Below are 22,887 nucleotides of genomic sequence, written 5' to 3'. Positions count from 1 at the left end.
CGGTTTGAGCCTTCTGGCCTCCAGAGCTGCAAGAAAACAAGTGTTTGCCGTTTTATGCTCCCCAGTTCCTTATGGCAGCCATGGGGCACCCACACACCGAGCAGCTGGCTCTGTCTGACCGTGTGGCACGCCTCAGGGACGCCCGCCTTAACCCCCTAGGCACAACTTTTGTCTTCCACGCTCCACCGAGCCCGGGGCCACGCGCAAACGGAGCTGACATCATTCCTAAGCTGGGTGACCATGAACACAGGCCATGGAATCCTCCAGCTTCAGCAGATTTGACCAAAATGGCCCACCTGTCCCACTTCAAAAAGTCAGGGCTTCTATGCAATGTGAGCCAGCAAAGTCTGACCAGGGAAAATCTCCAAATTGTAAGTATGATAAAGCGTTTCCACATTTACCCATTTGGTGGGGGGGAGAGCAGCAGGGAAGTATCCTTTCTTGGCTTTCTTAGGCAACCTAAGAGAACTAGAAAATGTAGCTGAAATAATTCTTCCTTTAAGAAACACACTCACCAAGCACCCGCCGACTTAATTTGACTGCTTCAATAATTAGTCAAAGGTTGTGAGTGCCTCCCTTTCCAAGCAATCTCACCTCCACCGGTCTGCATGTCAATGTGCCAAAAAGCTCCAACTGCATTTGCATGTTTTCCGTCTAATTTAGCCTGATCACAATTTAGAGCAGGTGCGGCTCCAGCAGGCGACGCCAGCAATCAGCCAGGTCCCGCAGCGGACGCGCAGGAATCCATTTAAAGGCTTTTTCCTGACTGCGGTTCGCACTAATTGTACTGCAGGCCCGTTTCCCACGCACGGAAGCGAGGAGGAGAAAACACGCTGGCACAGCGCCCCCCATCACCCCCGCTTCCCAGAGCCACGAGGGTACCCAGGGGGCCGCCTCCCGCCCTCCGAGAGTTGGCTGGGGCCCCGGATGCCGCTGTTGGCCACAAGCCCATGCAAAGGGATCAGAGCCCATGCCAGGGTCCTGGGGCTGCTGCCCGGTCTCAGGACTCCCAAGGCAGAGCCTGGCGCAGCTCCAAAGCAGCTGCAGGGCCAGCGCCGGGGAAGCTGGCCCCCACCCCGGACATGCTCAAGAAGACACCGATGTCAGCGCAGCCAAGCCCAGGGGAGAGCCAGGGCGAGCTGTGACCTCAGTGTGTGGAACTCGCGGCCACACTCAGCGGTGGCATCTCGGCCTGTCGGGGTGGCTTCTGTTCATCCCACACATGGGCTGACTTTGACAAGCAGGGTTTATGGTCTCAAGGTTTGGGGGGGCGAGGTGCCCAAAACCCAGGTCTCAACAGGTCCCCTGTCTCCCCAAATTCTGCAGCCCTCTGGCTCTGGCTTACCACAGTCCCTGGGGTCCTTGCCTAGCACCTGTGCCTCCTTCACAGGCACCCTCCCTCCCTCCCTCTCTCTCTCTCTCCCTGCTTCTCTGGCTTCCCCCAGTTGCACGCAGGTCCCTTGGCTTAAAGCGACCTCGGCCTCGCTGGACTAAGGCCCCACTCATTCAGTCTGGGCACCCTACCTAATAACATCTTCTAAGGTCCTGTCCACCGCAGGCTCACCCCACAGGACGGGGGTTGGGACCCAACATGCCCCCTTGGTGGGGGTTGTGACCCAGTCCCCATGGGGGCCTGTCTGGGGGCAGGATGGCCCTGGCCGGTGCACACACGCAGCCCCCCAGCCAGGAGCCCACCCACCCGACCACAGTGGGTCCTGAGCCCAGGTGCTTCTGCATCCTCTTGCTCCTCAAGGGCCAAGCTGAGGGCTTATGTTTTCTGAGCCTCCCGACCCACCATCCCAAAGCCCATAGCACAGCGCAGGTGGCCAGGGACACTCGAGGCTCATAGCCTGCACCCTCGCTGATGCCCTCCACGGGCTGTGCATCCTCCCTCCTGTAGCCCGGCCACCTTCCCGCAGTGTCTGTGTGAAGGGGAGTGGGGGGGAAGGAAAGGAAAGAGGAGGGGAAGGGAGGGGGGAGGGGAGGGAGGGGGAAAGAGGAGGAGGGGAGGGAGGCCCACAGCCTTGGAGAGTGGGAGGTGCCACCTTGCACAGGAATCCCCAGCCCATCCTGACGCACGAGGACCCCCTGGGGTGTTCCTGCTGTCCCTCCTGGAGCCCACCTTTGTGCAGAGTGGAGACCAGAGGTCTCGGGGGGCAGCTGCCGGCCTGGGGCTGATAGAGCCGCTGGCAGTTTGCTGACCCCCCAAGAGTGCAGGGTGAGCTCTGTGGCCTGCCCTGCACCCCCAGGCCTGGCCTCTGCCCAGGAGTGGAGAGGCGGGGTCACAGAAGGGCAGGGATGGGCAGGGACGGGCAGGGGGCAGGTGCGTAAGCACCCTGAGGGTGGCCCACCCAGAGCAGAGTGGGGCCAGGGAAGGAGAAGGAGGGACGGTCCAGGCAGGGGCAGCAGCAGGAGGGCCGAGCTCGGCATGCAGCTGCCACCTTGCCAGAGAGAGAAGAGCAGGTGGGGGGTGCGAAGAGGCGGGCTCTGGCTCTGGCGGCCTGGGTGCTGCCCCAGGGGACATGGGCAGCACCGAGGGGTGCCAGGACAGGTGCCCCAGCCCCGCCCACCCGTGCTGCTGAGCTGCAGGCCCACAAAAACATGAACTTGGGGTCCTAGAATTGCCACTGGGGAGCACAAGGAGAAGCCGATGAGCGACCAGCGGCTCAGCTGCCTGCAGCTTGGGGACTTGGGCCCGCCGATCGCCCTTCGATTAGACGGCGAACTGGGCTCTCTATCTGGGGTTGGCCTCTCCCTGGGGGTCTGAGGAGTGGGCTGGGTGGGCTGTGCACACCGGAGCCGTGTGTGAGCTTCGCTGAGACCTGCCCAGTTACCCCAGCGTGACCTCTGCCTCCTTTTAAGACTCAGCCACAGCGGCTCCATCTTGCTTCATTCCTTGTAACTGTGGGAACCCCTGAGGTTTCTCCACCCCTGGGCCCCCTCGCTCAGGGTGCAGCTCGACCCAGCTTTCAAGGTCCCCTTCCTCAGTGGTGAGGAAGAGCGCAGGTGACCCGCACACAGAGGGGCCCCTTCCAGCCGAGGCCGTGGTGTGGCTGACCCAGGCTTCCCAGGCAGGTGCCGGGCTACACGGATCGCCACCGTGTGTGTGCAGGGGTGTGAGTGCCTGAGTGTGCATGAGCGTGTGTGCCTGCATATAAGGAGAGATTGCATGGGGATGTGTCACCATGTGCACATGGACACGTCTGAGTGCGCATGCCAGCACGTGTGAGTGTGTGTGCACATCCATGATGCTGTGAGCGTGGGGCAGGCAAACTGGGAGCGTGCACAGGAGCTCGTGGGTGTCCCGGAAGGCAGTGAGCACCTGAGAGTGTGTGCTGGAGCATTTGAACACTTTGGGCATGTTTGCACGTGTGTGAACATGTGTGAGAGCATGTGTGTGTATGTGCACGCAGGTGTGGGGGGTCTCAGAAAGTGGCTCTGACCCGCGTTATCTGTGTGGAGGGCTGGGGGCGGGGACGTGAGCACGGGCAGGGGTGACGCAGAGGCGGGTGCACAGCCTGTCAGCGGTGGGTGCCGCCCCTCCACGGTCCTCTCCATGGCCCACCGAGTGTCTCCATCATGGGGGGGAGGCGCCTCCCTGAGTCCTGTGCGCTGCATCCGGCTCGCTGCCCCTGTTCCGCCCTGCACGCGGCCCGTTGATGGGCTGTGAGGTGCGGGGGGCCTCTGGCTCTGCAAGGCTCTGTCCGTCTCTCCCCGGCAGGACAACTGCCCCACACCCTAGCCAGCCCCCAGCCCTCCTGGCACCTCTGAACCCTCCTGCCTGGCGCTGGCCACCTGCTGTGGGGCCTCATGCCCCAGCCTTCCGCTCTTTAGTTCCCTACAGAGGAGAGCACAGGGGGGCGCCCCAGGCGGAGAAGGCCCGGGGGTGGGGGTCTGAGGCAGAGGCGGCCCCGTAGCCCACGCTCACCGTGGAATTAAAGGCAGGGGCGTCCCGCTGCACCTTCCCTACAGTGAAGCCCTCCAGAAATGGCCCTGCTCTCTCCTCCCCACGCGACGGTCATGCCCCTTCCGGGCAGTGTGCTCAGTAGAGGAGACCACGCTCCCGGGCCCTCACCCCTCGCTGCCTGGGGATGAGCTCACTCACGGCCCTCCGCCTGCGCTCACACAGGGGCAGGGGCAGCCCAAACAGCCTCACCCTTTCCCCCAAAGGGACACTAAAAACGAAGGGCCTTACGTAATGCCACAGCGAGAAACCAGACAGCTTGGTCCCAGTGTCAGTGACAAGGCTGTGACAGGCCACCAAGATTCAGGGCCTGTTTGTTCCGCAGCACAAACCGATGATCCTGGCCGACACAGGAATGGACTCTGAGCAACCCACAGCGTCACCTCGGCCCCCGAGGTCTGGGTAGGCGTCCAATTTCCAATGATGACAGCCGTCTCTCTCCATCCACCTTCTTCTCCCCCTCCCCTCCCCTTCCCCTGCAGAGTCTCCCTGTCTCCCAAAACTGGCCACCGTTCCACAGACCCTTGGTGAGTGAACGAGGAGGGGCTGGGGGGGAAAGCCCCTCCCCTGGCCTTAGGGAGGCCACGTGATTCACAGGGAAGCTGCGTCACGTGACCAACACGCCACAGCCCCCACAAACCCTCTGCACACGGGCTGACAGTGCACGCACAGCCACACGGCTGCACTTCCAAGTGATGCCACTGGCTTCGGACACTCCAAACAAAAACCGGGTTGCAGCCACACTCAACACGGAGCTCTGAAGGCATTCCGTGTCACCTTCAGGGAACGCGTGCACACACTCACACAAACATGCACATGTATGCATGCACACATGCAGAAATATGCACATACTGGTACATGCATGTGTGTACATGAATCTGTGTACCCTTGCACACATGTGCATACATGCAGGTACACACACATGCAATGGATGCAAAAGTGCATGCACACACATGCACGTACATCACGGAAGCCTGCACAACCGCAGGGTCCCAGCCACCAAGGCCTGCCCCTCAGCAGTCGTGAGGGTAGGACGCAGCCTCTTCCTACTCAGTGCTGCATGCATCGGTGGCGTTCGAGTCCTGGCTCAGTTGAACGGATGGCAGATCTGGGCCCATCCTGCTGAGCCTGCAGCTCGCGCGGCAGTGTCGGGGGGGGGGGGGGGCCACCCTTTCTGCAGGAGCCCCTCCCTTCGTGTTCACACCTGTGTGGCCGTGTGGCTGCAGGACTGAAGTCTAGGTTATGTGGGCAGCAGCAAGGACAGGGTGGGAAAGGATGGGTAGTAGCTGGTGGGAAAGACGAAGCTGTCACCTCTGGTCTGGGACCTATTATACTGTAACCACAGGCAGGGCCCGGGGTGCACGGGAGAGGCAGGCAGGGGAGGGCACAGGCGAGCCCAGGAGACCCCCACCTGGTCCACAGAACTTCCTATTACCTGGGACCACACGCCCCCTCTGGACCACTCCCCACCCCACCCTCTTCCTGACTGTAGGACCCTCCCCCCATCATAATTGATCACTTTCTGCCCGCAGTTCCTATTGGTCCCCAACAACCCTAGACTAGGTAGAACCCATCAGAGGAAGAACCCGGGGTCCCAGAGAACCCCAGCACTTGGCCTGCCTCTCGGCACTGGCTGGAGATCACAGGCGGTGACATTCAAGGGCCTGTGCCTGGGTCACGGGGCAAGGGGGGAAGGGCGGGGCGCGGAGGGAGGCCCCTTCCTCCAGGCAGGGGCGCGTCCTTAACCCGGTGGTTGGCACCCAGAACTGACCAGGAAGGGGCTGCTTCCGGCCGGCCCATCGACTCCGCAACCAGGCGCGGTGGCCGGCGGAGGGGAAGTCCGGGGGAGGAGCCGCGAGCTGGGAGGGAGACGTGGGGAGGGTGGGAGTGCGCGGGGGAGGCCCGGGAACACGGGGACCGGGAGCCTCCGAGCTGGCACGGGGCTGAACAGGTGTCCGCGCCCCCGCCCTGGGTGGCCACCGCCCGCCGGGGGAGGAGGGGCCGGAACTGCGCAGGGCGGGCTCGGGGCGCCCGGCGGCCTGGCGGGGCCCGGACGTGCGTAAGGCGGGAGCGCGGGAGGGAGCGGGCGGGGGGGTGGGGAATGGGGGCGCGGGGGAGGGCAGCCTACGCCCCACCTTTGCGGCGCGCGAAATCGGGCGGCGGCGGCCTGACGGGGGGGCTGGGCTCCTAGCGCCGCAAGGTCCCGGGCCACCGCCCGCGCCCTGTCACCTTCCCCCGGGGTGGGCTCGGTGGAAGCTGGGGGAGGGCGAGGGGGAGCCGGTGGGCAGACCTGGGCGGCTCCAGCCCCCACCTCGCGGCCCCCGGCGCCTTGTCGCTCGCCGCACCTCCGTGTCCTGGGCTGGAGCCTGGAGCCTGGAGCCTGGAGCCGTCAGCCCCGCTTCTCCCAGAAGGCCCGGGCGTCCGTGAAGACTTGGCTCCATCAGCTACGAGTTTTACTCCCCCGCCGGCTCCGCGCCTTCTCCAGGCCGGGACCTAACCCGCCCCAGCCAGCCGCCTCCGACTGCACCCACACCCATCCCAGGAACCCCGCCTCTGCCCCCACCGCGGGCACCCCAGTGTTTCTGAGCGCAGCCCCGCCTTTGTGTGCACTGGCCTGGTCACCCCCAGCCCCAGGAGACCAAGTCCAGGAAGAATCCAGAGCCTTATGTCTCTGCCTCAAAGTCCTGCCCAGGAGTACACTCGGCGGAACCGTCTCCAAGGTTCTGCTGACAGGTGGAAGGTTCTTTTGGAAGTCCAGTGAAGACTGAGGGCTCTGGGAGCTCCGAGCCAGGCCTCCTCCTACACGGGGCAGCCCCCAGGCCCAGCTGCACCAGGAGAGGGCCGGGTGCCTCCCTTTTCTTACCTCCAAGTCCTCACACTATCCTCCACCGCGCAGACACGCCCCCCAGGAGCTACTTTTCCCTAGATTACCTACTCTTTGCTCTTCCCACCACCCAGAGAATGTTCTACTCCCTCAGTCCAGCCTGATCCAGCAAGGCATTAGGGGGAGAAAGCAAGCACCTCCACTAATTCATACTCAAAAGTGAATGGGTGATGGAATTTGCCAGAACTGCCCATCAACTTTAACACCCCTGTGAGTAGTGGAGAATTGAAATGGGCGATGGAGCTAAACCATGCTTCTCACCCTGGTCCCCCACCCCTCCTGCCTATTAGATCCACTGAGTCCCAGGGAAATGTCAGTGCAAGGGAGGAGACTGGGAGATTTGGGGGAGATTGTCTTCAGTGATGCTTACGCTCTCACGCTATCACTAACCATCACCTGGTTCATTCATTCCACAGCATTTGCGGAGCTCCTCCCGGGCAGGCCCCATTCCAGGCCCTAGAGGAGCAGCAGCGAAGGGTTTGAGGCCCTCAAGGCTGAGGCAGGGGAGAGCTGTTGCAGAAGGCCCTCCCAGGCAGACGGAATAGCCAGTGCAAAGGCCCTGAGGCAGGCGGCCAAGAGGGCTGGGGCAGAGTGCCTGGGGCGGGGGGTGGGGAAGTGGGGCCAGGTCGTGGTGGGCCTCATCGGCCTGAGCCCAGGCCTTCCTTCTCCTGGAGTCACACAGGGCGCTGGGAGGAGCAGGCGGAGGAGCACGTACTCGACTCATCAGCAGGACAGTAGGATTCCTCGGACAAACACCATGTCTGCCCCTCTCCAGGACCCTCCTAAGCGCTTGACTGTGCCCCTGGGTCTTGGAGGTGCCCCTGTCTCTCTGTCCCGCCCCCGAGTTCTGACCCGAGGGCTTGCAAGGCGGCTCCTCCTGACCTCGGGATTTCGGTGCGTATGGGTCATGGCATTTTTAGCGTGTGGACACGGAGGGACCCTCACTGGCACTGAGATGTGGCTCCACCCACTGGCGGAGCATGGACGAGGGGCTCTTCACAGTCAGTAGTGTCCCCCTCTACCGAGGCCAACCCTGAGCCTCAGCCCAGGGCCTCCAGCCGAGGCTTCACCCACACCCGCAGCGCCCCCCGCCCCCAAAGCCCTTGCTCGCCCCACCTCCCCCATGTCCTCACTGCAGGTGCCCCTGCCCCCTCCCAACCTACCCACCCCCCCCCACACACACACACATACACACACGGCCCACAGCACAGACCAAGCCGGCTATTCACTACCTGCAGTCCCCCAAGTGACAAGGCACAGGTGAGACCAGGATAGGTTCCCACAGAGCCCTGCTTCCCCCCTTTCCCCTCCCAACCCCCTGCCCCCGACAGAGCTCACTAGAGGGCTGGGAGTGGGAGTGGGGGGACGCGGGGATCACAGTGGCCCAGGCAGGAAACAAAGACACCCACTCGTTGTGGCTACACAGTGTGGCCGGCCTGCCTCCCTGGTCGCAAGGACTCAAGAAACCGCTCCACCCGCCAGCTTCCTTCTAGAGTTTCCTTGGAGGGCAGGACAGAAAAAGCGTCTGGAGTTGGGGAGAAGCCGGACCGAAAGGAGACGGAGGCTCTGGGTTGGACAGCTGAGGTGGGGGGTAGTGCCTGGGGTGGGCGTGGGGGTTCCGGGCCTTCCAGAGGATAGGACCCCCTACTCCTGGGGACCACTCAGAAGAAGTCTGCCAAGGGAGGCCAGGCTGTGGCCAGTGCCCCTCCCCACACACAGACAACTAGGGTTCTCACCCTGTGGGAGCTTTTACCAGCCCCGGGGCATGGCCGTGCCTAGAGCAACGAGCCAGCGTCCCTGTAGGGACTCAGGCTGGGCCTTCTGGAAGCTCCCCAGAGGGTGCCAGTGTGCGGCCAGAGGAGGGGAGGGCTGAGTTGGACAGAGCCCAGGGGAAGCTTGGAGAAGGGGGTGGAGAATGGAAGTATGCCAAAAAAAAAAAAACCCTCACCAAACGGGCTGGGGGCACCCTCAGGGGGGTTTCTTCTCTTCGGCGGGCAGAGCCACCACCAGCCACCCTCCCTGTGCTCACAGCCGAGCCAGCTGTGGCAGTGAGGTCCCAGAGCCAGGGACAGCTCCATGCCACCCACCATCCAGGTACAGCTCCAGGTACAGCTCCAGGTACGTGGGCCCCACCCAGAGCCAACACGGTCCAGTACAGCTCCAGGTGCCGCTCCGTGGGCCCCTCCCGCAGCCACCTGCCGCCCAGGTGCAGCTGTGCGGCTGCAGAGGCAATCCCCCCTAGGAGAGGGGCCAGCCCAGACCCTTCCCCAGCAGCCCCAGATCCGCTTGACCTGACCTTCTGACAAAACGACCTCCTATGCCCTGTCAACGGCCCCTCTGAGGTCACACCTTCCTCCCAGCCACCCGGGGAACCTCCTGCCTCCATCTCCATGTGCCAGAGCCCCACCCAACCTGGAAATCCCGGCCCAGGTGTCACTTTCCAAAGCCTCCTTGAATCTGGAAAAGCCCCTCCCTCTGGGCACAAATGCTGTTCCCTCCTGGGCCGGGACTTCTGCCCTGAGCCAGGTTTACAGACCCTCCCCTAGGGGCCCCAGGCGCTGCCTCTGGAACCTGGTTCAGCTTCCACAGCCAAGATCCTGCCCACCTCCCACCAGGGCAGCCGGGGCAGGCGGGGACCCAGGATCTGCCCTGGACAGGGCCGTGGGGGTGATGCTGGCTGCCAGCTCCTGTAGGGATGCAGGCCCCCCGCTCACCTGTCTGAGCTCTCTCTGCCCTGGGAAAGGCTGGTGCAGCAGACAGAAGTGAGCTGCAGGGAAACCAGCCAGCCGGGCCCCAGGGGCCAGGGCGCACGGGGAGCATCCAGCGCGGTGCACGGCACCCTCGTGCTGAGTGTGGTGCAGAGGCTGGGGGTTGACAGTGTTTGCAGAGGCTGGCTGGGTGGGCCAGGCCCTGGGTTAGTGAGCACCCAGAGATGCCCTAGCCGGCCCAGGCCTCTCACCTCCACCCCCACACCTTTCCTTCAAGCGTCCCCTCTGTCCTGTCCCCCCAGGTCTGGGGCAGGTGTCGGGCGGAATGGGGCCTGAGCCCTCCGGAGGTGCCTCTCCTCCCGGCGCCTCCTGGTTCCAGTCCAGCCCCGGTGGCCGCCACCCCGCATGCTGCTGGCAGGTGAGTCAGCGACGGAGGCCAACACCAGGTCATTGGGGGCGCGACCAAGGAGCCCGCAGGCATGGCGGGAAAAGCAAGGGGCTCTGGGGTGTTCACCCACCCGCTCTCCGGAGGGAGGCAGGGCGCCCTCTGCCTGACCCCTTCAAATGGATTTGTCCCAGCCCCGCCCCTAGAGAGAAGGCGCCACCGGGCAAAGGCCCACAGGGTGGGGGAAGTGAGCTCTGGGGTTTTGTGGCCGTTTTTTGTTTGTTTTGATCAAATGCATCACAAACCACTCATTCCAGTTACTTCTCGAGACATCACAGAATGTTCTGGCACAGAAGGTCCGTCACGTCCTTGGAGGAGGGCTGGGTGGCCGGGCTCAGTTGCAGCCCCCAGCCCCGCGCCCCCACCCTCACCACACCGCACGCTGTGGCCGCAGCGGCTTCGCCCCTCGAGCAGCCGTGAGAGCGAGGGGCGGGCGGGAGGGGGTGGCTGGAACCGGGGGCCACGCCCTGGGGTCCAGCCCTGCCTTGCAAGATGGCAGGGGGACAGCAGCCACCGTGGGCCCGGAAGGGGGACGGGCCGTGGAGCCCCCTCGCACACCTGCTCGTCCAGGACCAACACCTGCCACCGCCTCCTGTGGGGGCCCGCAGCCCTGCAGAAGCGCAGGTCTCGGCCCCATCTTCTTTCAGAGTCCGACTCCTTGGCCTTCCAGGTCTCGCCTTCCCGTGACAACATCCCCCCCACCCGGCCCCCACCATCAACCCTCTCCCGCGCCCCTCGGTGCCACCAGGGGCCAGCACTGGCTTTGCAAAGCTGTGTTGCGAGCCACATGATTTTCCCTGTTACTGTCGTGCTTCCGTGGGGGGCGGAGGTGGGCAGCAGGGAGCCCCAGCAGTGACAAGCTGCCTCTCCTTCCCTGCAACCTTGGAGTGCCCTTGAGTGTGCCGCCTTGCTCCTGCTCCTGCAGTTTGTAGCCGGCGGAGGTGAACTCAGAGCTGTGGGCAGCATGGAGGAGGGCTGGTCTCCCTAATGCTGCTGATCTCCCTGCAGGCCCAGGACTCTCCTCCAGGGCAGGCGCCCTGGGGGCAGCTACCGGTTTTCTCAGTTAAGTGCAAATCAATGCAGAGAGAAGCCAGTGCAGTGGGAGGGCAGGGAAGCGAGCCAGAGCTGCGCTGTGACCTTTCCAGGCGAGTGTGTGCGTGTATGCATGTGTTTGTGTGCACACGTGTGTATTCACATGCGTGCATGTGCGCACACACTGTATGTATTTGCGTGTGTGTGTTCTGGTCTCTTTTGTAGCAGCTGCCTGCACACACGGGCCTGCCTTGCAGACAGTCTCGGGCCAGACCTTGCAGCGGCCGTCGCCGGCCACCCAGCAGCCTGGAGCTGACAGCAGGGCCTTTAGCCAGGTCTCGCGTCCCTCAGGCCAGCCCCGAACACGGTATAAAAGAAACAAAATAGAGTTCCTGTGGCTAAGAGATTTACAAGGAGGTGGAGGTCACACTGGCGGTGACTCTGGGCCGGTGTCAGGGAAGCTCACACACTGCCCTGGTGTGCACAGCCCCACACGTGCTCCTCAGACCCCCAGGGCAGCCGGACACCAGACCCCGAGATAAAGAGCCCAGTTAACTATTAACCTGAAGGACAATCAGAGCGCCCCAAATAGCCACCTACCACAAACAACTTGTGTAAGTTCCTTCCCCTTCATTACCCTTGCCTGGAGGTGCCATCCCGGGGCACAGTCTGGGCTGCTCCGAGCCTGTGCTCCCCAAATGGCAGTTCTAGGACCCTAAACAAACGTCTCTGTGGCCTGGCAGCTCAGTTTGTTGTTTCCAGTGGTCGGGCCCCGCCTTTCCCAGCCCCCTCCTATCCGAGGTGGGTGCAGGGAGGTGGCAGCAGCCCCTGCAGAGGTGGGCTGCCCTGTCGTAGGGAGCAGACAGGGATCCGCCCCTCACCCTCACCTCTGCCGCCCGCAAAGCATCTGCACCCTCCCCTGTTCTCAGACCCCGAGCTGGCCGGGCGCTGTGTTCTCTGGGCCTCAGGCCCGTCTCAAGGTGCACACAGGTGGCAACTCGCTGGCAGGACCATAGATGCAGTGACCCCACCATCTGCCTGGGGCCTCAGGGCTACAGGCCAGTGACATGTCCCCTCTCACTTGGGAAGGGGGACTGAGCTGAACCGGCCTCAGAGTGGGGGTGGCCAGGGCCATGGCCCTCACGGGAGGCCAACTCTATAAGGGAGCAGCCCGGCCGCAGCCGCAGGGCCCCAGCACAGGTGGCATGGGCAGGGGATCTCCCTCTGCCCAGTCATGTTGCAGACGGCACGTGAGACAACAGCGTCTGTCGTAAACACCTGCACCCGGAGCCCCTCGCCCCGGTTTTGCATCTTCCTGTGCACGCAGGCTCCCAGAGGGTCGGGTGGGTCCGCTGGAGCCAGGCACCCCCCGCGGTGGGCTCTGGAGCTCCAGGCCCCTGCAGATGCTGGCTGCGGCTGCCCCCAGCCATCTGGGCGAGTGAAGGTGACCTTCAAGACGGGGTTTCGCGTCCTCCGCAGCCGAGGTCCTGGCTGCCGCGCTGGGCCTCTGCTGCCACCTGGCGGTGCGTCTTGGGATCGCTGGCGGCGGGTCAGAAGGCAGCAGTCCCAGGCCTCGGGGGAGCTGGTGAGGACAGACGGGATGTCCAGTGCTGGGCGGGGCAGGGACGTCCGCCCATGGTCGCGCAGCCCGCCATGTGGAGGCGGTGGTGACGGTAGTGGTTACGATGATGATGATGATGTTGGCAAGGCTGCTCCCCACGGCACAAACAAGATTCCAGGAAGGGGAGTGTGGCTTCTTGCTCCGAACCCCACGAGTACCCGCATGTCCCACGTTGGGTGGGATGAGATGGGGGTCCAGATGCCGTGGAGTGGCGAGGCGGCTTCCAGCCAAGGGAGGCAGTGGCTGCGGCCAGCAGAGCCGTTCTGGCCCCCTGGTCCCCGGGAGCGCTCATGGAGAGCAGATTCCTGGCTCACTCTTCAGGCTGACTCAGCAGGGCCAACCCAGCGGGCCTAGGCAGAGTCCCGGGATCTGTGTGTTTATGGCTGGAGAGGACTCAAGGGCTGGCCAGCGTGGGGGGGCACCTGCCCATCCCATCTTTCGACTGGGGAGTGCCTTTGCCCTGAATCCAACCAGGCAGCAGTGGGGAAGCAGGCCAGAAAGGCGGGTACGGGCGAGGCACCCCCAGGGCTCAAGGCCTCAGCTGGGCGGTGAGGGTGGGACACTGGTGAGAGAGGGTGGCCGCGGAGACCCTGGTGGCCTGGTCCAGAGGACGCCATGCAGTTGTGCAAGGAACAGGGTCCAATCCTGAGCCCGGTTGATGGATGTGAGTGCGGAAAGGAGGGGGCAGAGGCAGATGACCCTCCTGATGCCAAAGTTCTCCCCAAAACAGCCTGCGGGGCTGGCACTGGGGAACATAAGCTGAGCACAGTCAGGGAGGCTGGGATGCGGGTGCTCTGGGAGGATAGCCATCGCCGTGGCCTAAGCCGGGCCCTCTGTCCTTTGAGCTTCCCCCTGCATGGGCAGACTCGCCTTCGCCTCTGTAGCGGTCAAGAGGGACCTGCCGGAGCAACGGCAGCTCGGAGCCTGCAGCCCATCGAGGCAAAGCCGAACCCAGACGGGGAGCCGGGAGGTTCCGGGCCTTGACGTCCACTGGCTGGGTGGCTCGAGCAATTCCCCTGCTGGGCCCCTGTCTTCTCTGGACAAGGACGGTCGTGCCAACCCTGGGCTTGCTATACCACAAGGCTGTTGGCCAGTGAAGGGTGATGCTGGCCCCACAGTAGCCATGGGGGAGGGAGGGAGGGTCCCTGGATGTGAGCCCTGGGCTGAGGGGACAGCAGGCTGCCCACTGTGCTTCCCAGAGATACTGCCACAACCAGCAGTAGACAGGCAATCGCAGCCAGGGGCGCCGGAGCCGGCTCTCCGCACCCCACCAGCCCTTGGGTCACCAGCCCCCCCGCAAGCACCTCCTCAGGGCACAGCCCTACCCCCAGAGCCAGGTGGGCACTGGAGTCACAAGGCAGCCCCTGGCGACCACCTTGAGTGGGAAGAGGGTAGATGGAGAAGGAGGTTGCTTGGACAGTGTTCGAGTTTGCTAACTGCGAAAAGCAATATACCAGAAATGGAACGGGTTTTACAAAGGGGAATTTAATAAGTTGCAAATTAACAGTTTTTAGGCCATGGAAATGTACCAATTAAAGTCTATAGAAATGTCCAATCTAAGGCATCCAGGGAAAGATACCTTGATTTCAAGAAGGCTGATGAACTTCAGGGTCTCTCTCTCAAATGAGAAGGCATAGGGCGAACACGGGCAGGGTTTCTCTCTCGGCTAGAAGGGCGCATGGCGAACGTGATGCCATCTGCTAGCTCCCTCTCCAGCTCCCTGGGAGGCGTGCTCCTCCTTCATGTCCCAAAGTCGCTGGCTGGTAGAGTCTCTGCTTTGTGGTTCTGCGGCATCTCTGCTGTGGCTTTCTGTGGCTCTGTTGTTCTTCGGATTCTTCTCTGAATCTCCAAAATGTTTCCTCTTCTATAGGATTCCAATAAACTAATCAAGACCCACCTGACATGTCTCCACCTACTCCAGTTTAACAACCACTCTGGACTGAGTCACATCTCCAGGGAGATGATCTAATTACAGATTCAAACATATGATACTGAATAAGGATTAGAAGAAACAGCTGCTTTTACAAAATGGGATTAGGATTAAAACATGGCTTTTCTAGGGTACATGCATCCTTTCAACCTGGTGCATCCCACTCTCTGGACCCTAAAAAAGACATGTTTTTCCCATATACAAAATACATTTATTCCATCACAATATCAGAAATCCTTAACCAGTTCAGTAGCAATACAATGAAATACAAAGTTAGAAACAGTACAGACTCCTATCAAAGTTAGTTACAGGCATGGTCTGCTCTAAGGCAAATTTCTTCTCTGTCTCTGGACCTGTGAAACTCAAAACAAGTTATTTGCTGCCAACATACAAAGGAGGAGCATTCATAGGACACATATACTTATTTCCATTGGGAGGAAGGAAAACAGGAGTCACTGGAACCCACACAGTTTCAAAAACCCACAAGACAGAGTCCATTAGATTTCAAAGTCTGAGAGTCATTTATCTTTGGGGCTTTAGAAAGCAGAAGTTCCACCCTTTCCAAGGGCTTACACGGTGGCTTGCATCTCTCCAAATGCAACCTTGGGGAACATTGGGGAGACCACTCTTCTCAGCTCCACCCTCTCCAAGCATCGGGACAGCACCCAGGCTCTCTGCCATCTCTGGGTCACGCATTCAACCCCTCCATGTGGTGGCAGCCAGTCTCTCCCCAACCCCCAGGGAATGTGCTTCACTCTCTATATATTAGTTAGGATTCTCTAGAGAAACAGAATCAACAGGGAACATGCACAAATATAAAATTAATAAAAGTATCTCACGTGACCGTGGGAATGCAGAGTCCAAAATCCACAGGGCAGGCTGTGAAGCTGACGATTCCGATGGAGGGTCTGGATGAACTCCACAGGAGAGGCTCACCAGCCGAGACAGGAAGAGAGCCTGTCTCTTCTGAATCCTCCTTAAAAGGCTTTCAGTGATTAGATTGAGCATCACTGATTGCAGAAGACACTCCCCTTGGCTGATTACAAATGAAATTAGCTGTGGATGCAGCTGATGTGATCATGATTTAGTTCTATGAAATGTCCTCATCGCAACAGACAGGCCAGCACTTGCCCAACCAGACAAACAGGTACCACCACCTGGCCAAGTTGACACATGAACCTGACCATGATACTCCACCCCTTGTTAACTTGGCAGCCATATATATATCACCTTAAACCATACCTAATTTCTAAATAAAAAACGTTAAAACACACATTTATTTTCTTTCACCTAGCAATACTCAACTGTCCTGCATATAACTGGAAACACTGTAACTCTCTCCAGAATAGGGTGCTAGTCTTTGGGTAATATTCATTCTTAAACTTGATATCTTACAACTTAAATAGTATAACAGGAACAAAACAGTATCACAGTCCTCATTTCTGTAGCTGATCACGTGGTCGTAGTTCATATTTATCACTACCTTCTTCCACTACCCATTCCATGTTCCCTTTACCCTCAGCAACCACTTCAAGGTATTGCCGCCTAGTTGGCACCGTAATTGAGTTTTCAAAAGGCCATTTCACAGTTCTGTCAATCCAGCTGCTTCTGGATGATGGGGAACATGATAAGACCAGAAAATTCCATGAGCATGTGCCCATTCCTGCAATTCATTTGCTGTGAAGTGTGTTCCTTGATCAGAAGCAATGCTGTGTGGAATACCATGACGATGGATAAGGCATTCTGTAAGCCCACAGAGGGTAGTTTTGGTAGAAGCATTGCATGCAAGGAAAGCAAACCCATATCCAGAGTATGTGTTTATTCCAGTTAGAACAAATCGCTGCCCCTTCCATGAAGGGAGTGGTCCAATGTAATCAACCAGCCACCATGGAGCTGGCTGGTCACCTCGGGGAATGGTGCCATACTGGGGGCTGAGTGTGGGTCTCTACTGCTTGCAGAATGGGCACTCAGCAGTGGCTATAGCCAAGTCAGCCTTGGTGAGTGGAAGTCCATGTTGCTGAGCCCATGCGTAACCTCCATCCCTACCACCATGACCACTTTGTTCATGAGCCCATTGGGCAATGATGGGAGTTGCTGGGGAAAGAGGCTGACTGGTATCCACAGAACGGGTCATCTTATCCACTTGATTATTAAAACCTTCCTCTGCTGAAGTCACCCTCTGGTGTGCATTCACATGGGACACAAATATCTTCATGTTTTTAGCCCACTCAGAAAGGTCTATCCACATACTTCCCCAGACTTCTCTGTTACCAATTTTCCAATTATGTTTCCAAGTCTCTGATCATCCAGCCAAACCATTAGCAACAGCCCATGAGTCAGTATACAAATGCACCTCTGGCCAGTTCTCCTTCCAAGCAAAATGAACAACCAGGTGCACTGCTCAAAGTTCTGCCCACCAGGAGGATTTCCCCTCACCACTGTCTTTCAAGGACACCCCAGAGAGGGGTTGTAGTGCTGCAGCTGTCCACTTTCGGGTGGTCCCTGCATATCGTGCTGAACCATCTGTAAACCAGGGCCGAGTTTTCTCTTCCTCAGTCAATTCATTGTAAGGAACTCCCCAAGAGGCCATAGCTCTGGTCTGGGAAAGAGAAGATAATGTGGCAGTAGTGGAGACCATGGGCATTTGGGCCACTTCTTCACGTAACTTACCTGTGCCTTTAGGACCTGCTCTGGCCCTATCTCATATATACCATTTCCATTTTATGATAGAGTGCTACTGTGCATGCCCAACTTTATGGCTTGGTGGGTCAGACAACATCCAGCTCATGATAGGCAACTCAGGTCTCGTGGTAACTTGGTGGCCCATGGTTCAGTGTTCAGTCTCTACGAAGGCCCAGTAGCAGGCCAAAAGCTGTTTCTTAAAAGAAGAGTAGTTATCTGCAGCAGATGGTAAGGCTTTGCTCCAAAATCCTAAGGGTCTGCATTGTGATTCTCCTATAGGGGCCTGCCAGAGGCTCCAGACAGCATCTCTGTTTGCCACTGACACTTCCTGCACCATTGGATCTGCTGGATCATACAGCCCAAGTGGCCGAGCAGCTTGTACAGCAGCCTGGACCTGTCACAGAGCCTCCTCTTGTTCAGGTTCCCACTCAAAATTAGCAGCTTTTCTGGTCACTCGATAAATGGGCTGGAGTAGCACACCCAAATGAGGAATATGCTGTTGCCAAAATCCAAAGAGATCAACTAGGCATTGTGTTTCTTTTTTGGTTATAGGAGGGGCAGATGCAGCAACTTATCCTTCACCTTAGAAGGGATATCTCGACATGCCCCACACCACTGGACACCTAGAAATTTCACTGAGGAGGAAGGCCCCTGTATTTTTGTTGGATTTATCTCACATCCTCTGACACACAAATGCCTTACCGGTAAGTCTAGAGTAGTTGCTACTTCTTGCTCACTAGGTCCAATCAACATGATATCATCAATATAATGGACCAGTGTGATGTCTTGTGGGAGGGAGAAATAATCAAGTTCTCTGCAGACAAGGTTATGATATAGGGCTGCAGAGTTGATATACCCCTGAGGTAGGACAGTGAAAGTATATTGCTGACCTTGCCAGCTGAAAGCAAACTGTTTCTGGTGGCCTTACTAATAGCTATTGATCAAAAAACATTTGTCAGATCAATGGCTGCATAGCAGGTACCAGGGGATGTATTGATTTGCTCAAGCAATGATACCACATCTGGAACAGTAGCTGCAATTGGAGTTACCACCTGGTTGAGATTACAATAATCCAGTGTCATCCTCCAAAACCCATCTGTTTTCTGCACAGGTCAAATAGGAGAGTTGAATGGGGATGTGGTGGGGATCACCACCCTTGCATCCTTCAAGTCCTCAAGAGTGGCAGTAATCTCTGCAATACCTCCAGTAATCCAGTATTGCTTCTGATTTACTATTTTGCTGTATAGGGGCAGTTCTAGTGGCTTCCACTTGGCCTTTCCCACCATAATATCCCTCACTGCATGAGTTAGAGAGCCAATGTGGGGATTCTGCCAGTTGCTCAGTATGTCTATACCAATTATACACTCTGGAACTGGGGAAACAACTACAGAATGAGCTGAGCTGAAACTCCATTGATCACCTGGCATCCATAAGCCCCTCTCTGACTGGTTGACCAGAGTGATGTTTTGGAATTGATGTCACTTCTGAACCAGTGTCTAATAATCCCCGAAATATCTGATCACTTTCTTTTCCCCAATGCACAGTTACCCTGGTAAAAGGCCATTGGTCTCCTTGGGGAAGGCTTGGAGGAAGATTAACAGTATAAATTTGTGGCAGGGTAACAGGGTTCTTCCACAAAGGGACCTGGCCTCTCCTTCATTCAAGGGGCTCTAGGTCTGAAACTGTTTCAAGTCTGGAAATTGATTAAAGGGTCATGACTCTGTATTTTTGTAATTCAAGTTAGACTTCTGTTCACTTGACCTAGAACTCTTTTGTTTATACAGCTCGAACAAAATTTAGCAGACTCCCCTTCTATTGTGTGTCTAGGTACCCCGTGATTTACTATCCAATGCCACAAATCTCTGCGAGTCAGGTTATTTTGACTCCTGCTTTGAGTTTGCTGTCTATTATAATAGCCACGTCTACCCTGTCTTTGGCAATTAAGTGCTGCCACCTGGCTTCTGCCAACTCAGGAGCCCGCATTCCCCTTTGTGTTTAAGGATTCCAGCTCAGTGACAGCAATTCCCACAGTAATATCTGACCTACAGAGAAGTGCAGCTACAGAGCTCTTCAGAGATGATGGTGCCAGTCTCAAATTTATTTCTCACTGTTCTGGTAAAAGGTGCAACCTCTGGACATTCCTGGGGTGTAAGAGCAGGTTTTGCATGATAGATCCACTCTAACATTCCAATCTCTCTAAGCCTCTGAATCCCCTCATCTACATTATGCCAGGGCAGTTCTGGCATTTCAACCTCAGGTAATGTCAGCCACCTTTTGATCCATGTTTCAATCAACCATGCAAACAAACTGTTAATACCTTTTCTAACCCTTTGAGCTATAACATTGAATGCAGAATCTCTGCTTAGTGGGCCGAAATCAATAAATTCCACTGAATCCAGCCTTATATTCCTCCCGCCAGTATCCCGCCCCCTTAAAATCCATTGTCATATTCCCCTGATTTCTGTCTATATAAATTGGGAAACTCACACAGTTCTTTTGGATTATAACATACTTCCTCATGTCTGACACTTTGTACCTCACTTTTAGGGGTCTGTTGGGACTTTAGTCTAGTTATAGGTCTGGAAGAAATGAGGGGTGGTAGGGGTTGGTCATGAAAAGAATTCAAAATGTCTTCCAAGCCATTTGCTTCAAGGCATTCATTTGCAATTTCATCTGGTGAAACAGGATTAATCACTCTAGGGCTAATCCCTGCAAGAGGAGGTTGGGTGGCCAACACCAGAAGGCAGGCTGGAGGTGGGGCAGCTGTGTCCTCAGGGTAGACTATTACAGGGTTATCTAGAGAAGACTCAGCATGACCTAGGGTTTCAACCTCACCTCTGACATCATTATCAATCCATATGTCACCATCCCATTTTTCAGGGTCCCACTCCTTTCCAATCAATGCCTTCACTTTAATGGCAGACACTATGTAACATTGAGATTTCAGTTTATGTTGTAAGGTTGCTACTCTAATAATAAGATTCTGAGTCTGATTTTCAGAAATCTCAAGTCTACAGCTACAGGAAATAAGATTTTCCTTCAGGATACTCATAGAAACATCTGCATCTGTCAGATGGCACTTAAGCTTCTCATTTGAAGTCTTAAGCCCATCCCTTTCACTCCTTAATGTATCCAGTGTATCTAACAACAACCAGCCAACATCTCTAGACCTTTTATTTCCACAAAACTCTGTAAAAATGTCAAAAACATTGTCCCCCAGAGCCTGGCTTCATGCAAGCGAAGCATTAGGGGAATCGAAGGGTGATATTTTGACTATCTCTTTTGCCAACTCACTCCATGGATTGGGAGTGTCATTCTGATTATGGGAATCAGAGTCTTTAGAGCCTTTGAGTCCAGTCAGAGTAGAAAACCATTCATAAAAACCCATTTTAAGATTTTGTTTCTTAAGAACCACTCCTGGTACCAAGTTGTATTAGTTAGGGTTCTCTAGAGAAACAGAATCAATAAGGAACACTCGCAAATATAAAATTTATAAAAGTGTCTAACATGACCATGGGAACACAGAGTCCAAAATCTGCAGGGCAGGCTGTGAAACCAGCAATTCTGATGGAGGGTCTGGATGAACTCCACAGGAGAGGCTCGCCGGCCGAAGCAGGAAGAGAACCTGTCTCTTCTGAATCTTCCTTAAAAGGCTTCTAGTGATTAGATTAAGCATCACTGATTGCAGAAGACACACCCCTTGGCTAATTACAAATGGAATCACCTGTGGATACAGATGACGTGCTCATGATCTAATTCTGTGAAATGTCCTCATAGCACCAGACAGGCCAGCACTTGCCCAACCAGACAAACAGGTACCACCACTTGGCCAAGATGACACATGAACCTGACCATGACACTCTCCAAGGCCTGAGGTGGCATGACTCTTCCACTGCAATGAGGTGGAAGGCCCATGCTCTGTCTTTGGGGCAAACTCACCCTCTCCACAGTCTTGGGGAGGTCTGCTCTCTTGGCCTGAGGCTTCTTGACTTCAGATCCTGGTTTCCATGGTTTTGCCTCTGGAGATATCTTTCCTCCAATATATCCCTTTGTCCCTCTCAGTCTTGACTGGCAGTGGTTCTCTTTATACAGATCTTGCAACACTCTTGTTGGCTTTCTATGCAGTACCCTCAGATCATGCCCATCAGACATAAGGAGTTTCCACAAATCCTTTCTGGATAACTCCATGTCCAATCCTGGCTTTCTCTGACATGGCTGATTGGTTCCACATTTGGTCAAGTCCTCATGTAGGGCACTGTTCTCTGGGATCTCCCTTTTTGGAGGCCCAGAAGTTCAATTTCTGGTTTCTGTGTACCCAAGAGTTCAATTCTCAGCTCATCCCTTTCTTGTTACATTTCACTATAAACTGTGAGGAGAAACCAGGTTATGCCTTCTACGTTTGATTTGCTAAATATCCAAGTTCATGGCTTTTAAAATCTGCTTTCCAGCCAAAGACACTCGTCAATTTTGCCAGATTATCTACCATTTTAAAACACGGATTGCCTTCCATACACACTGCAATAATGCACACCTCATTTCTGTGTAGAGCCTGGTCAGAGGTATCTTTAGAGTCCACGTTTCTACCAACAGTCTCTTCAAAGCATTCTAGACCTTCCCTATCAAGCTCCTCACAACTCCTCCAAAATCTGCTAAAGTCTGCTAAAGTTGCTGGGCTGATGTGGACCAAGGAGGAGTCTGGGGTCTCAGTGATTCAGATTTCCCAAAACATCCTGTCCCAGTCCCAAAGTACAGTAGCCTTTTTGACCATCAACACGGGGTACCCCTTTCTTCATGGATGTGGACCAAAGGATGGAACAGCCACTGCAGGGCGTCCTGTGGTGAGTGGCGGGGGTGCCCCAGGGAGCTCCCACAGCTGCCAGGAATCTGCCAAACCCAGAGCAATAGAAAGAGATGTGAGTTGCACCTTCATGTGGGTGTGTGCGTGCCTGCATGTGTGTGCGCGTGTTGCTTCTTACTTGAAATGCAAACAATATGTACTATTTCATTGTATGTTGAGCAGGCATCATTTGCTGGAAGCCTTCTCCCATGAGTTCCCCTCCTGGAGTTTTCAGCCCCCACCCCATCATGATTCCAGGACGGCAGTGCTGACCTCTTGCCCGGGAGCCCACCCTGCTGGCTGCACCAGGTCCCTGCCCCGGGGAGATGCCGCCTCGGCTACCTCGGCCGTCCCTTCCTGTGCCCCGTCACACTACCCACCCGCCCTCTCCACCCATCTGCAGGGCGAGATGTTGGGGGCCCGAGGGGACCCACCCCTGTGTCCTCTAAGCTGGGGTCCCTCAGGCAATGGTCTGAGCCTCGCCCCCTGTTGCAGGGGCTCTGGGCCAATGGCAGGAGCAGAGACCCCACTCTGGGCTGGGGGTGCAGCTCCGGGAAGCCCCCTGAAGCCCTACAGGCCCCACCATGACCGCAGGAAGGAGAGAAGCAGTGCAAGCTCCGGCCCGCCCCCAACCCAGTGAGTCTGGGACGTCTCCTGATGGAAGCACGAGCCTGGCCACCTCCACCTTGGAGGCTGGTGGATCCAGGAGGGAGACAAGGGCAACACACCCCAGCCAGTCGGGCCAGTGAGAGACCCCTCCAGGCTGGGGCGGGCGCAGATGAGG

General features: G+C 57.1%; 1 long non-coding RNA gene across 1 annotated transcript; it reads left to right on the top strand.

Moving 5' to 3' along the window:
- Nucleotides 1-8,073: 8,073 nt before the first annotated feature.
- On the top strand, nucleotides 8,074-9,950 carry LOC143648092 (uncharacterized). The gene is made up of 3 exons (XR_013158360.1): nucleotides 8,074-8,432; nucleotides 8,880-8,966; nucleotides 9,859-9,950. It is a non-coding gene; the product is annotated as an uncharacterized LOC143648092 (long non-coding RNA).
- The last annotated feature ends 12,937 nt before the right edge of the window (nucleotides 9,951-22,887 follow it).

Source organism: Tamandua tetradactyla, chromosome 10 (assembly GCF_023851605.1).
Source record: "Tamandua tetradactyla isolate mTamTet1 chromosome 10, mTamTet1.pri, whole genome shotgun sequence".
NCBI lineage: Eukaryota > Metazoa > Chordata > Mammalia > Pilosa > Myrmecophagidae > Tamandua > Tamandua tetradactyla.
Note: the sequence above shows the minus strand (reverse complement) of the source record. Positions and strands in the feature narration are given on the sequence as shown.